A 15,493-nucleotide genomic window follows, 5' to 3' on the forward strand; every position below is an offset into this window, starting at 1 on the left:
AAACCTAAACTTTGAGTAACTCACGTTTTCCAGACTCCCTCATAGTAGTCTCTTCCACATGAAGAATAGGAAGGGAGAATCTGCAATCTTAATCTCTGTGTTTGGGTTCAGAGACCAAGACACAGGGCATCCTGTGACAGAGGCAAAACTGGACCTTTATCTGCTCTAGAGCTCTCTTGATTTTTAGTGCTTGTCTGATCATGACACTAGTGACCAGGATCAGTCAGGGAGAGCGAAGAGCCCTGGCTGCCTTGGCGATGATTTTTCCTTTGGCAGGGACTAAGAAACTAGGAAAGTGGCAGGTGAGGTGGATGGAAAGGGCTGACCAGACGCTTGAAGAAATCACTCATTCTTATGAACTCTCTTGGCAAATGTCATGACCTGGTGACTAATTTCTTGCCCTATGAGGGATTATCTAATAGCCCTGGGATTATTCCACTACTCTTAGTATCAATAAGCAAAGATGTGAGCTTATAATAATTGCATTCTACTAAAATATTCCTTCTATACCAAATGGGTTTAAAACTATTGTCATTACTCATATTACTTTACCTATGTAAATCATAGCATTCTATTTAATACTTCTGCTTTAATATTGTTTGTATAATATTGAAGTATCATTTGAATTTATTAAGAAAGGGATTATTGAGCAGAAATTCTGTGGAAAAGGATACCAGTAGCTCCTCATATTTTCCCCTTCTTCTTACCTAGTAGCAGAGCACTGATAGTAAAGACAACATGGTCTAAGGTTCCTTGCAGCCAGGTATGGCTACATGATTAGTATCTATTTAAGATGATACAAACAGAATTGTTGTTTGGGACCTTCAAGAGGTCATCTGAAAGAGAGGAGTGTGCCCTTTCTCTGCCCCTTCTCCTTCTTGTTGGCTGAATTTAGAGGAAGTGGATGGAGCTCTAGGAGAACCTTGAAGCCAAAAGTAATATGGGAAAGATATGGAGCAGAAGAGATATGAACCCACAGCAGTTTTGAATACCCCGCTGCCGGACTTCTTTGCTAAGTCGCTTTAGTCATGTCTGACTTTTTGTGACCCCATGGACTATAGCCTGCTAGGCTCCTCTGTCCATGGGACTCTCCAGGCAAAGATACTGGAGTGGGTTGCCATTTCCTCCTCCAAGGGATCTTCCTGACCCAGGGATTGAACCCACATCTCTTACGTCTCCTGCACTGGTGACAGAAAAATTCATGTCATTCTCATTTAAGCCACTACTACTTGGGGATCTCTGGATATATTCAGGCACATGTAATCCTAAGCAACACAGGTCTTATTTTAAAATATTATGAAAAACAATTTAGTCCATATAGAAAAATCATCAAGCAAAACATCTTGCCAGTAGACACACAAAAATATATTATCATTGTAAATGGCAGTTTGCCTTAGGAGTTGGAAAGTTTTCGTCATAGCATTAAGGTTTTGAAGCAGTTCAGTTCAGTCGCTCAGTCGTGTCTGACTCTTTGAGACCCCATGGACTGCATCATGCCAGGCTTCCCTGTCCATCACCAACTCCCAGAGCTTGCTCAAACTCTTGTCCACTAAGTTGGCGATGCCATCCAACCATCCCATTCTCTGTCGTCCCCTTCTCCTCCCACCTTCAATCTTTCCCAGCATCAGGGTCTTTTCCAATGAGTCAGTTCTTCACATCAGGTGGCCAAAGTATTGGAGATTCAGCTTCAGCATCAGTCCTTCCAATGAATATTCAGGACTGATTTCCTTTAGGACAGACTGGTTGGATCTCCTTGCTGTCCAAGGGACTCTCAAGAGTCTTTTCCAACACCACAGTTCAAAAGCATCAATTCTTTGTCACTCAGCCTTATTTATAGTCCAACTCTCGCATCCATACATGGCTACTGGAAAAACCATAGCCTTGACTAGATGGACCTTTGTTGGCAAAGTAACGTCTCTGCTTTTTAATATGCTGTTTAGGTTGGTCATAACTTTTCTCCCAAGGAGTAAGCATCTTTTAATTTCATGGCTGTAGTCACCATTTGCCATGATTTTGGAGCCCCCCAAAATAAGATCTGTCACTGTTTCTATTGTTTCACCATCTATTTGCCATGAAGTGATGGGACCAGATGCCATGATCTTAGTTTTCTGAATGTTGAGTTTTAAGGCAACTTTTTCACTCTCGTCTTTTACTTTCATCAAGAGGCTCTTTAGTTCCTCTTCACTTTCTGCCATAAGAGTGGCGCCATCTATGTATCTGAGTTTATTGATATTTCTCCCGGCAATCTTGATTCCAGCTTGTGCTTCATCCAGCCTGGCATTTTGCCTGATGTACTCTGCATATAAGTTAAATAAGCAGGGTGACAATATACGGACTTGACATACTCCTTTTCCTATTTGGAAACAGTCTGTTGTTCCATGTCCAGTCCCAACTGTTGCTTCTTGACCTGCATACAGATTTCTCAGGAGGCAGGTTAGGTGGTCTGGTATTCCCATCTCTTGAAGACTTTTCCACAGTTTGTTGTGATCCACACAGTCAAAGGCTATGGTGTTGTCAATAAAGCAGAAGTAGATGTTTTCCTGGAACTCTCTTGCTTTTTCGATGATCCAGCAGATTTTGGCAATTTGATCTCTGGCTCCTCTGCCTTTTCCAGATCCAGCTTGAATATCTGGAAGTTCATGGTTCACGTACTGTTGAAGCCTAGCTTGGAGAATTTTGAGCATTACTTTGTTAATGTGTGAGATGAGTGCAACTGTGCAGTAGTTTGAACATTCTTTGGCATTGCCTTTCTTTGGGATTTGAAGCAGATTTTCCCTTAAATGTTTTTATGCAGGCCTTGAGAGGGTTGTTGAACCAGTAGTTCAGGAAACTCAGTACTGTACCATGTGTGTCACTTTCTGGAGCTGTGCTCTTGAATAAGCCCTTGTGACCTTGGTTTGTCCTTCTGTAAAAATACCAATTCTGGACTAAGTCATCTCCATAATTCTCTAAGCTCTGTGGGCCATAAATTTATGAAATTGCCTATATCCTTATAAAACCACTAGAACTCTTTCTGGCCCTAGCTACATATGTAAATATAGGTTAACAAATACTTACAGAGTGCCTGGTATACATAAGTGATTCCTCAATTTTGCATTATAGGGGATATGTGTGTGTCAGGGAGAAGAGGAGCACACAGCTCATTTGCAAGGAATTTACATTCTAATGATGTAGCACATGAGGCAAACAGCAAGTCATAAGATTTTGAAAGACCCATGTCTCCTGACTCCTAGTTCAATGCTGGCTTATCTATCCCACGTCTCTCCTCTTACAGATCTCCACATGTTAAAGTGACAGAGGTCTCCTGGCTCTGTGGTCTATAGAGCTCTTAATAAATTCCAAAAATTTTATTTAATACCATGAACTACAATTCTACTCTTATGACTCATCTAAGTCTAATCTGCTTGCTATGATAACGATCATTCAACTTCTCTCTAACATTAGCTGTGCTTTATCTCACTTGTAAAGCTACATGTCAGCGAGGGCAGAATATTCTCTTGATAACTGAATGCTCACGTGTGGAAAGAATTGATGAAACAATTAAATCAGAAAAGACTTTCTGGAAGAAGTGAGCTTTGATCTCAAGTTCTAAGGAGGTGACAAATGGAGGTTGTCAAAGATGTCAGGAAGTCGTCTTCTTTTATATATAATTTTTAAATGTATTTATTTACTTATTTTGCTGCACTGAGTCTTTAGTATTGGCACACAGGATCTTAATTGCATCTTGTGGGGTCTAGTTCCCTGACCAGGGATCGAACCTGGGCCCCCTGCATTGGGAGCTTGGAGTCTTAGCCACTGGACCACCAGAGAAATCCCAGGAAGTCATCTGAAAATAGGGTAAGTGGTGTTTGCAAAAGGACTGGATTAGGAATGATGAAGGGCATGCATGCATGTGGCAGATGGTGGCTGAGTTGGCTGTGGGAAATAGGGCCTGAGACCTTTCTTGCCATTCTTTTTTGGCCTTGACTCTCTTATTAGCATGAAATATACCTTTTAAGCCCAGTGCTTGTCTTGAGTATGGCAGGAGTTCAGGTGAAAGAGAGATGGGTAAGAAGCTGACTCTAGTGGAAGTCATTTAAAGATACAGAGCAAGGAATGACAAAGTCATCACTGCAAGAATGTGTCCCCTTTGTGCAAAGATATTCTGCTTGCATATTTAGGTTTCATGCTTCACTGTGTGCTTATGTGGTGGAGATGAGATAAAGTTGCAGAAGGAACTTCGAATTGCCTGACTTTTAAAAGTTAAGTCAGCTGTGACTTTCCACTAATAAAGTATCTTCGTGGGCTTAATTTTCTTGCAGGTGCGTGTGTGCGTGTGTCTCTGTGTGATGTATATAGCTTGTGTGTGTAGTGTGTGTGAGAGAGAGGGAGAGTTAATGCAAAGAGAATAAGTGGGCAACTGATTTATTGCAAGCAGTAAATTTACCTGAGTGTATCATCACTGAAATTAACATAGATTTTAGAAGTGGAAAAATGCCCTGGTGTTTAGTGTCAGCTCCCGTCTCCTCCTTTTGCAGCACAAATCTGCCGTACAGAGTCATGATAGTTCCTAAGCACTGATTTGGACTTTGTCACAGAAATAAAGCACAAAGTCACATGTTCAGATATCACACTAAATGGCTGCCTGCAGCAAGCTAGGTTGGCTAACCCAAAAGAAATGCATGTACATTACAGACCAATGGGACACTGAACTGTGTTTTTAGTCACAGGCATGGAAGCACTTCCTCCTACTGCATCCTCTTCCAAGCTTCTCTGCCATCTTGCTTGTGCCTGGCAAATCCCTGTCCTCATCAGCAAACACAAATGATCAAGAAATCCTTTTGAAGAAAGGAGCAGGGCCCTTTCCGGTTTCCTTCCTTTTATAGCTATTTAAGCTATAGCTATTTATAGATCAAGAGAATTTCTTGGATTCCCTTAATATACTCTCTCCATGTGCCGATACACACATACACATATAGCTGCATGAATTTGCTCCACAATTGTGTACAAAACCACCACATTGCTGTATGTTTCTGTATCTAGTTCAGTCTCTGTACTGAACTACCTGTTGACTAGTGTAGCCGGCTACCTAGTTTCAGTTATTACTGGAGGCCTCCGTCCCTAATAGTGGCCCAAGGGTCCCATGGTATTCTGTGACTTAGTGAATTTGGGGAAGGACTTCCAACTCTGTAGGCCATTGTGGTCACTGCTGTATGTTGTGGTCTGTTGCAAGGCAGAAGGCCCATCTCCCGTCTACTGGATGTGGGAGTAGGCATCATTCTTCACGTCAGTCAATCTCCTTGTGATCTCCAGTGGCCTTAGCCTACAGCGGCTCAAAGCAGGGTTTCCCTTCTTGAGGTCGGGCCTCAGCAGTGAGAGCACTAAATCCTAGTCACTAGACCAGTGGTCAGTGACACGGCTCTGGCCCTTTGGCTTTGCAGAAAAGAATTCCCACAAAGATGGGAAGTAGTGAAACAAGTAAAGTGTTTATTAGGAAGAAATAGAATGCAGTATGTGTGGATAGACATACAGGGAAACACAGAGAGTCATACCCTCGTGGTAGTTTAAATCACTTATGGGGGCATTTCTTCTGGGTTTCCTTTGGCCAATCCTTTGGATTTGTCTGGTTCTGAATCTGTATTTGGTGTATCTCAGGATCCTCCTATGTTGTTGTTGTTCAGCTGTTAATTTATGTCCGACTCTTTGCAACCCCGTGGACTGCAGCACACCAGGCTTCCTTGTCCTTCACTAGCTCTCAGAGCTTGCTCAAATTCATGTCCATTGAGTCAGTGATGCTATCCAACCGTCTCATCCTCTGTCACCTCTTTCTCCTCCTGCCCTCAAACTTTCCCAGCATCAGGGTCTTTTCCAAGGAGTCAGTTCTTCACATCAGGTAGCCAAAGTACTGGAGCTTCAGCTGCAGCATCAGTCCTTCCAATGAATATTCAGGATTGATTTCCTTTAGGAGTGACTAGTTTGATCTCCTTGCTGTCCAAGGGACTCGCAAGAGTCTTCTCCAGCACCACAGTGTGTGCACACAAATCTCTCAGCCAGGGTGGATTCCGGCGAAGAGGCCTGTAGGTAGACTTAGCATCACTCTTCTTTCGACCTCCAAGGAATTTACTAGTCAAGAAAGGCTCCTTGACTTTGAGAATGACAAATACATAGTCTAATCTGGGCACAGCCCAGCCTCCTCTCTCGATTGCCCTGCTATTGATATTTTGGAGTTCTGTCCACAAGGAATCAACTCCTAATGCTTACCTTGTTGGGGGAGAGGGGACATCTATCCCCTGCCTCACTTGTACTCAGGTTCCAGCCTCCCTGTCCATCCCATCAGACATCATGGACAATCAGTAGAATAGGGGAGGGCAGAGGCAGGCTCTGCAGCACCTCTCCAGTCTCTTAATTTCCAGGTATTTAAACCATCTAAACTCAAAGCCACATCCATCTCTTTGGCTAGTAATAAACTCCAAAGCCTGGATAGTGGCTTTGCTTTTTTTTTTTCAAGTTTCTGGCAATTTCTGTTTTCAACTCCTAAATCTAATATTTCTGGGCACCCTGAACTCAAAACTCAAGACTTTGTCTTATCTAGAAGAAAGGGAGCTAAATTTGCCTTATTTCTCCTAGATCTTATTGCAGTAGCAGGAACAAGAATATAAAGTCATATCTTAATAGATTGTCTGCTGCATACACACTACAGGAACTTGTGGCAGGGGAAGGAAAACAGGAATCTTTTTGATCAGTGGAAAATGGGCAAACTTTTTTCTTTGTTTTTATTATTGGTGTTGTTTAGTGTTATAAAGTACAAGAGCTTTCTAAAGGTTGATGTGACTGATAAATTGAGTCACCATCCAGAATTGACTGCTTATTTCTCTATCAAAGATCTATGAAACTTGTTCCATTTAGTAATTCAGGTTAATTATTTTTCCATTCTGTTGGTATCATGCAGGATCATATGTCTCTTGAATGCTTAAAGACGCAAAATCATGATCTGATTGCTTAAGCCTCTTAACAAGGATGGAGAGGTATTTAGAAAAAGCCAAATGAGGGAGTTTTTCCCAGAGAGTTTTGTGAGAATGAGAATGAAGTGAGTATTTATAGTAATGATGTGTGTTTTGTGAATGAGTCCCTCTAGATTGCTAAGTTTATCCTTTGATCTGAAAACATGACGGTGATTGAAAAATCAATTAGCACATGTACCATATGTCCAAACAGCCTAAAATAAAGATGAGAGAGGTGATTTTTAAATGTATTCGGAGCCACTAATCCATGAATGACTCCTCCTCAAATTAAGCAGGTTTAAATATAAGGTATGTATACTGTATTCACTTTCTATTGCTGCTGTAACAAATTGCTGCAAATTTAGTGACTTACAACATTCATTCATTATCTTGCAGTTCCATAGAGCAGGAGTCATGGTACAGCATGCCTCAGCTGGGTCTTCTGCTTTAAGTCTCACAGAGACTTAAAGGTTGGGAGGGTTGCGTTCCTTTCTGCTTTCAAGCACATTCTGTTGCTGATCAAATCCAATTCTTCGTGGTTGTAGGACTGTGCTTCCCTAATGGCTCTCAGCTGGGGGCCATCCTGGGCTTTTTCTGCTCTTTCCATCATGTTACCCTCTCCATCCTAGTGCCAGTAAAAGCTTTAACTTCTTCTCACACTTAGAATCCCTCTGACCTGGTCGTTTATTGTGTCTCTTGTCTCTATCTAGACGAAGATCTCTACTTTTAAGGGCTCATGTAAATGAATTGCGGAGAAGGTGATGGCACCCCACTCCAGTCCTCTTGCCTGGAGAATCCCGTGGACGGAGGAGCCTGGTGGGCTGCAGTCCATGGGGTCGCTAAGAGTCGGACACGACTGAGCGGCTTCACTTTCACTTTTCTCTTTCATACATTGGAGAGGGAAATGGCAACCCACTCCAGTGTTCTTGCCTGGAGAATCCCAGGGACAGGGGAGCCTGGTGGGCTACCGTCTATGGGGTAGCACAGAGTTGAACATGACTGAAGCGGCTTAGCAGCAGCAGTAAATGAATTGACCTGCCCAGAAAATTCACATTATTTTCCTTGTAATGCATAGTTTAAGATGTAATCTTATGCTTTTTACAGAGAGGAAAATGAAAACTTATTTTGTAGATATATTTTAATATTTATTTATTTGGTGGTGTCAGGTCTTAGTTGTGGCACTTGGGATCTTTGCTGCAGCACACAGGTTCTCTAGTTGTGGCATGCAGGCTCTAGAGCTTGGATTTAGTTGCACGTGGGATCTTAGTTCCCTGACCAGGGATTGAACCTGTGTTCCCTGCATTGGGAGGTGGATTCTTAATCACTGGACCACCAAGAAAGTCCCTACTCATTATGTTTTAGATATTTAATCAAAATACATTTTCTAGGAATTTCCCTGGTGGCCCAGTGGCTAAGGCTCCATGCTCCTAAGGCAGGTGACAGAGCTTTGATCCCTGGTCAAGAAATTATATCCCATATGCCACAACTAAAGATCCTGCATGCTGCAATGAAGATGAAAGATCCAGTGAGCCACAGCTAAGACCTGGCATGGTCAAATAAATAAATATCTTTTAAAATTAAATAATGTTTTCCAGTATTTTAGTTTTTTTCACATTAAAATCTCAGCTTTTCCTTATCATTTGGGTACCCTTTAAGTAGTTTTAAGTTCTTAGAAGTCATACTCATATTTGCATGTTAATTAATCTGTATTGGTGAGAATATGTATAAATAACATATAACATGTATAATAAAAGAGCAAGAGACCAATAGGAAAACTAACTCTGGCTTTAATGAAACTGTATTTCAGGCTGCTTGTGGTTATTAAACCACATATAAAGTGATTGTCTTAGTTATTATACTCAGCAGGTACAGTTATTTTATTATGAGATAGTTTCAATGTTGGTTTAAATAAAATTGATTTTCATGGACTACAGTTTAGTTCTGAATATCTGTGTACTATTCTGGGTTATAATGCCTTTAGGAGTTAGTGGATAAAGGAAATATCCAATTTGTCATAGATTAAAGTGGTGTGTGCTGCCCAGGCCTGGTAACACAGCTGAGTAGCTTAAAAAAAAAAAAAAAAGAAGAAGAAGAAGCAAACTTCAGAGTTAGGCAGAAGACCAAATGCTGACTTTGTTCCTTAGCAGCTGTGTGACATCAGACAACTTGCTCATCCTCTCTGATACTCCCTATCTGCATGTGCATAATGGGGATATCAGTATAAACCTGCAGGAAGAGGGCATTGATGAGGATTAAATGAGATTAATGGGAAATCCCTCACCACTTCTGGTATGCAGGCAGAGTTCAAAAATTATGAGTTACCTTTGCTTTGCCTCTCAGGGTCTCTAATATGCTGATATGTGAATCTCATCCTCGATAGCCAATCTGAACCCAAACCCTAATTTTGTGATGGAGGAGTCCATTTAGATTTAACATTCTTTCATATTGTCTTATTATATTTGAAAAAAAATTCAGTTTCATCTTTAGGGTCTAGTAAAAGAAGTATTTTATGATCATTTGCTAATGCAATAATAAAAATGCTTTTTAAAAAGGATTAGAAACTTGAAGTTTCATTAGGGGGCCAGAAACAATAGAATTTTATTATTTACATTAGATTTGTCATTTCAATAAAATAGCAAATGCTCCTAGTTGAAAGGCCTTACTTACCACAGGAGCTTAAAGTTAATCATTCTTCTCAGGAGTAGCTAGAATATCCTTTGTGTTGCATGTTTTTTTCTGGGATAAAAGATTGGTAATTTGAAGAGAGGGCTGCAGTCCTCTTGTGGTTCCTTTGGTTCCTTCTTTATTGAGCCTTCCAGATATCAGGGATGGGGGAGCCTGGTGGGCTACTGTCTGTGGGGTCGCACCGAGTCGGACACGACTGAAGCGACTTAGCAGCAGCAGCCAGATACCACTGTCCATGGTGCTGACCTCCAGACATGCTCTGGTTTAAGTATTTGATGGTCCAGGGGTTTTTTGTTTGTTTGTTTTCATGCTAGGTTCCTAAAGAGCTCCCTTTGGTTTGTAGCTGCTGTTCTTCTCTGTTGAGTCTGTGTCATTTTAAGCTCTTCTGCAACTTCCCTAGTGCTTAAAGGGCCAGCTTGTTCTTGGTTACTATTTTTTAAATGCTCTTATTCAGTGTTTTCATGCTGTGGTTTAGAGTTTTTTGAAATGTTTCTTGGTCCAACTCATTCATGGTTGCTGAGATTTAAATCCATGCCAGTGGTATCCTCATTCCCTCATTCCACAAATTTTTACTACTCTCTTTCTATTTAAGAAAATCTCTGTCTTCCCTCTGTGTTTCTCCTTTACTCTCACATTACAACCATACTTACAACACTTCAGGGGTCAACCACAAGTCCAGGTTGTCACCTGCACCTCTGGTTGATGGGCTGTAGATCCTGGGTTACTGCAAACTCCCTCCTTGGATTCTATTAATTTTCTAGAGGAACTCACAGAACTCAGAGAAACAGTGTACTCAAGAGATTACTGGTTTATTAGAAAAGGACATAACTCAGGAACAGCCAGATGGAAGAGATGTCATAGAGCAAGTTATCAGGGGAGGTCGCACAGCTTCCACACACTCTCCTGGCACTTTTTCACCGTCCCAGAAGCTCTCCTAACCTTGTCCTTTTGGAGTGTATCAAGACTTTTTTACATAGTCATGATTAATTAAATTACTGGCTGTTGGCAGTTGATTCAACCTCCAGCCCCTCTCCCCTCTCCAGAGGTTAAGGAGTGGGACTACAAGTTCCAGCTCTGAAATCACATGGTTGGGCCCGCTGGCAATCAGTCCCCAACCTTAGATGATCTAGGGGCTTTCCAAAACCACCCCATTAACATAACACAAGACACCTTTATCACTCCCCTCACTTAGGAAATTCCAAGAGTTTTAGGAGTCTGTACTAGAAACAAGAGATGTTCTACACAAGGAACAGGGATAAAGACTAACTATATATTTCTTGTTATAAATCACAATACTGCACCTCCTGAGTATGGACTCTTGTCCTGGGCACTCTAGGAAAATAAAAGGGGAATATGATTTGGTACCTGACTTCAAGGAGCTTTGAATCTGGTGAAAAGTGAGAGGGGGAGAGCAGTAAACAGATGTGGGAAAGTGAGGCAGACATAAACTAGGTGTCATTGGAGAGGTGCCAGTAGTGGCTTTGTGAGCCTGCAGCAGTGAATCAACTCCGGCCACACAGAAGAAGCACCTGGGCAGCTTTTTAGACATCTTTGGGCACACTGTCAATCCCAGACATATTCAGACGCTCTGGGGATGAAGGTCAAGGCATCCGTATTTTAAAGTCCCCAGGGGATTCCAGTATGTGGATATAATTGAGAACCACTGACCTGAAAATGACCCTGACACATTCTGGCTCTGTGACAGGGTAACAGCAAAGTCTTGCATTCCTTTATTTCTATTTGATTTCATGCACCTTATGCCCCATATTGGATTTTGCCAAGTACCTGCTTTGATGTTGGTAGGACCTTGTATACTTAGTACATACTCAATAAACACTTACCTGTTGATAGATGAATACCCACTTGTTTTAAAGCTCCTCACTGCCCTAAACAACATTTATTGAGCACCTAATATATTTGGAGATTGCTGTTTAGTTGCTCAGTCGTGTCTGACTCTTTGTGATCCCATGTACTATAGCCTGCCAGGCTTCTCTGTCCATGGGATTTCCCAGGCAAGAATACTGGAGTGGGTGGTCATTTCCTTCTCCAATATTTGGGGATAGAGCAGTACTCACTGGTGGGGACAGAACAGTAAGTGCAACCATCTCTCCCTGGATGCTCTGTTTCCCACATGATGCCATCTTCTCCATCAGAACCATTCCGGGAGCTTGTAACAGAACAGGCTTTTAGATGCTTCCTCAGCTTGTTACAGAGTCTCTGGTCATGAAGTCCAGGGACACTTTTTCTTCACAAACTGCCCAGATGATTCTATGTACACGAGAGCTTGAAAGCCCCTACAAAGACGGTGCAGGACAGGTCAGGGCAAGGTGTGCTACGGTGGCCCCCTATGGAAAGACTGACGTTCGGGGAGCCTGGAAAGGGTGCTGGGAGAGGGTGGCCTCTGAGCTGTGTCTTAGGGATGATTATTGACTTATTCAGAGGAAAATGGAGGGGGAGCATTTCAGGTAAAAGGAGAGCTCCTAGTCATGTCTCAGAGACGAGAATGAACACAGCACATGGCAGAGATTGGAGGCCAACTGTGAGGAGCCATTTGTAATTTTAAGTTAACTAACCTTTATCGATCCCCACAATGTTCTGATCACTGCATGCAAGGAGGATAAAACTGCTCAAGAAACACAGTGTCCCTGGGTCTGGCTCTGAGCTCTTGTTTGGTTCAGCAGAGTGATGCCTGATCACTGCCAAGCTCTGGAAGTCTCCCAAGAACCCAGATTCATGAGGTTATAAAGCCACACCCGGGATGACCATGTATCTGCAGGAAAGGCATAGAGCTCTGGCTGGTGTCTCCAGGGTCACCTCTTCCTGATGCATCTCCAGACTTCTGGAGGCTCTGAAAGAGGCAGAGTCTGGTCTGCGAAGTTGGCTGACAGTATGAGGTCAAGGCTGGTGATTCGGTGAAATTGGTGGTTTGGTTTTATAACACTATGAATGCCAGGCTATAAACATTATGAGTAAAATAGGCTTTGGAAGCCTAACATGGAATTCAAACCACAGTTTATAACTTCTCATCTAAGAGAAAGAATAAACTATGGTCCAAAAACTAAATTATTTTTGAGTAACAATAGCTATTTATTGGGCTTCCCAGGTGGTGCTAGTGGTAAAGAACCTGCCTGCCAGTGTAGGAGACATAAGAGACATGTTTGATCCCTGGGTTGGGAAGATCCCCTGGAGAAGGAAATGGCAACCAACTCCAATATTCTTGCTTGGAGAATCCTATGGACAGAGGAGCCTGGCGGGCTGCAGTCCATGGGGTTGTAAAGAGTCTGACACACCTGGAGTGACTTAGCACGTACTCCCAGCTATTTATTGACGGCTTAGTAGGCACCAGGCCTCCAATGCCCTGAGCTTTACACTTTGTTTTTACTACTACTTGTCTGTGTCTCTCCCTAGCCCTCTCAGAGATGTGGTATTATTCCATTTGCTTTACAGATCATGGAGCCTGTGAGTGACAGAGTTGAAATCCAGATATTTGTAGCTATTAGAAACTGAGTGTGTAACAACTGTGCCAGGCTACTTTTGGAATATGATTTTGTATAAATTGGTGGTTTCCTTTACCTTCTTATTTTACATACACATATCACAGTGTTTGTCGAGACCTTGATGAATAGTTAACCATAAAACAGGTTGAAAAGAAATAAAATGCCCCAGAATTAACAGGAAGAAAAATACTACTTGCTTGCTTTCTTTGAATACTGCTTTCCTTCAATTGGGTTGGCCACAAAGTTCGTTAAGGTATTATGGACAAACCTGAATGAACTATTTGGCCAACCTAACACATTTCTCACAGTTTGAAACCAAAATCCTCCCTCCCAAGTATTTTGCTAAGGAATGCCTGATAAAGGGGTTAGAAAATGTAGCACCACTCAATTTGGCAGGAATCGCAGATAAAATGGAATGTCAGATCCTCTGTTCCAAGGGCTGTTTTCAGATACAGTGGCTCTAAGATGGTTCTCATTCTGTAAAACAGAATTTAGCAGATTAGGATGAATTCATTTGAATTATGAAAACAAGTACTGTGATCTGCTATGTATAGTCCTTAATCATCTTTTCCCCCCGATACCTAGATAATTACCTGGAGCTTGAGTCATGGTTTACACGTAGCCATCTGATTATTTGCAACACCTGAAGGGGAAAGTACATTGTCACTTCTGTCAATTCTGTTTGTAGAGATCATCTCTACAGGTGAAACATAGAGGCCACTTTGGTGAGAACGTGTAGCTGAAATAAATTAATACAAAAGGGGAAAATTGCAGAAACAAAATTTCTTCACAGGTGAAACATAGAGGCCACTTTGGTGAGAACATGTAACTGAAATAAATTAATACAAAAGGGGAAAATTGCAGAAACAAAATTTCTTCACAGTGATCTGAATTTTCAGTAATATTCAGTTATTAAATATTTGCTCTTGTTTATTCAAAACCTTAATTATTGGCACATTTACAATTTTCTGCTTAGTTTGACATTTAATCTAATGGTTTTATGATTATTTATTGCGTGGTCTAAATATGGTCTCACTTTCTAAACTATGACTAATGTTTAAAGTCATTTGATGTGATTTAATTGTATCATGCTATTTAAATAATACTCTCTTGAGTGCCTTCTCTGTACCAAGTATTTGTAATCTTTTTGTACATGTAATTTCAGATAGCAAAGAGTTAACCAAGTTTTGCATAGTTGTTAGACATTTTGAAATATTTATAGTGAAGATATTAATTTACATGACCTCTGAGTAAAAAGAAATTAATTGAGCTCATGCTGTGAAAATAAATAAATCAGTGGGAAGAAAAATTGTAGGCTTTACTAGCGGAAGTAATTAGATCAAAGGCTTCTTCTGCATTGTACTGTTGCCTCTGTTTCTGAATGGCTGCTAATGTTTAAATTTCTGAGCTGCCAGGTTTTTACTATATTGCCAACAACATTTTCCCTACTTCAAGGATTACTGGAAAACTAATCAGATGCAGTAATTGATTTAATAACAGAATGATTCAGTAGTTACTGTCTTCTGTAAAATCTTCCTTCTTCAGTTTTAAGGTAAATTATCAATTTATGGGTCTTCACAGAAAAGCATTTATTTCTCTTTGCTCCGTTAAAAAGGAGAGTTCTCTGCCCTCAAATTTGTTTAGGGATAAAATGTTCCACCTGTGAAGCCCTTTCTGGTACATGAACACATTTTTGACAATCAAGTCTCAGATGATAGTCTTATATGATAATCACATGGCAGTTCAAAATTCTGTGTAATCAAAATGATGCAATCTTGACAGAAGATGTCCTTGTCCAGAGCTGAGAAAAATTCAGTTGCAGAAGTTGTGTGTTTTTCTGTCACTGTAATAAAGGGTCCAGGGTTTTGCTTTCTAGAACTGTTGCTCTGCCTGACATACTCAATGAAAGTCCCAGTCTTCTGATGGGTGTGACATGCAGATTTACCCTACAGGAATGAGTAATATCCCTAAATGCAATGTATGTAGTTACAAATATATGTATGTATGCTTAATGACAGGGGAAGTACCAGACATGAAAACTGCAGATCTAGTTGAGTTCTATCCCAATGTGGCTTTTCCAATAAACCTACATCGTTGGAAATGCCTCGTAGAGTAAGTATGTGGTTTCCTTTACTCATAGAACTGCCTGTTCGATCTGTGGGAAAGAACTACAAGACAAAGTTGCCAAGTAAACTATGAAAAACCTAACAAACTTTTTTTTTTAATCTTAGGTATTGACATACCCCAACAATCTGTACTGTTCTAGGATGTGATAGCTTAGGGGTGAATATGATTTGCACTTAATACATTTTTGCTGCTGCTAAGTCGCTT

At 41.1% G+C, this 15,493-nt stretch overlaps 1 protein-coding gene and 1 non-coding gene across 2 annotated transcripts in view; both read left to right on the top strand.

Annotated features, from left to right (window-relative positions):
- The window catches only part of LOC145532204 (uncharacterized), a 331,653-nt gene that overhangs the window by 162,801 nt on the left and 153,359 nt on the right, over positions 1 to 15,493 (top strand). The window lies entirely within an intron of this gene.
- LOC145533611 (small nucleolar RNA SNORA18) lies at positions 15,213 to 15,343 on the top strand. The gene has a single exon (XR_014074198.1). It is a non-coding gene; the product is annotated as a small nucleolar RNA SNORA18 (small nucleolar RNA).

The sequence above is a fragment of the Giraffa tippelskirchi genome, chromosome 13 (assembly GCF_054371585.1).
Source record: "Giraffa tippelskirchi isolate mGirTip1 chromosome 13, T2T-mGirTip1v1.2.pri, whole genome shotgun sequence".
NCBI classification, from domain to species: Eukaryota; Metazoa; Chordata; class Mammalia; order Artiodactyla; family Giraffidae; genus Giraffa; species Giraffa tippelskirchi.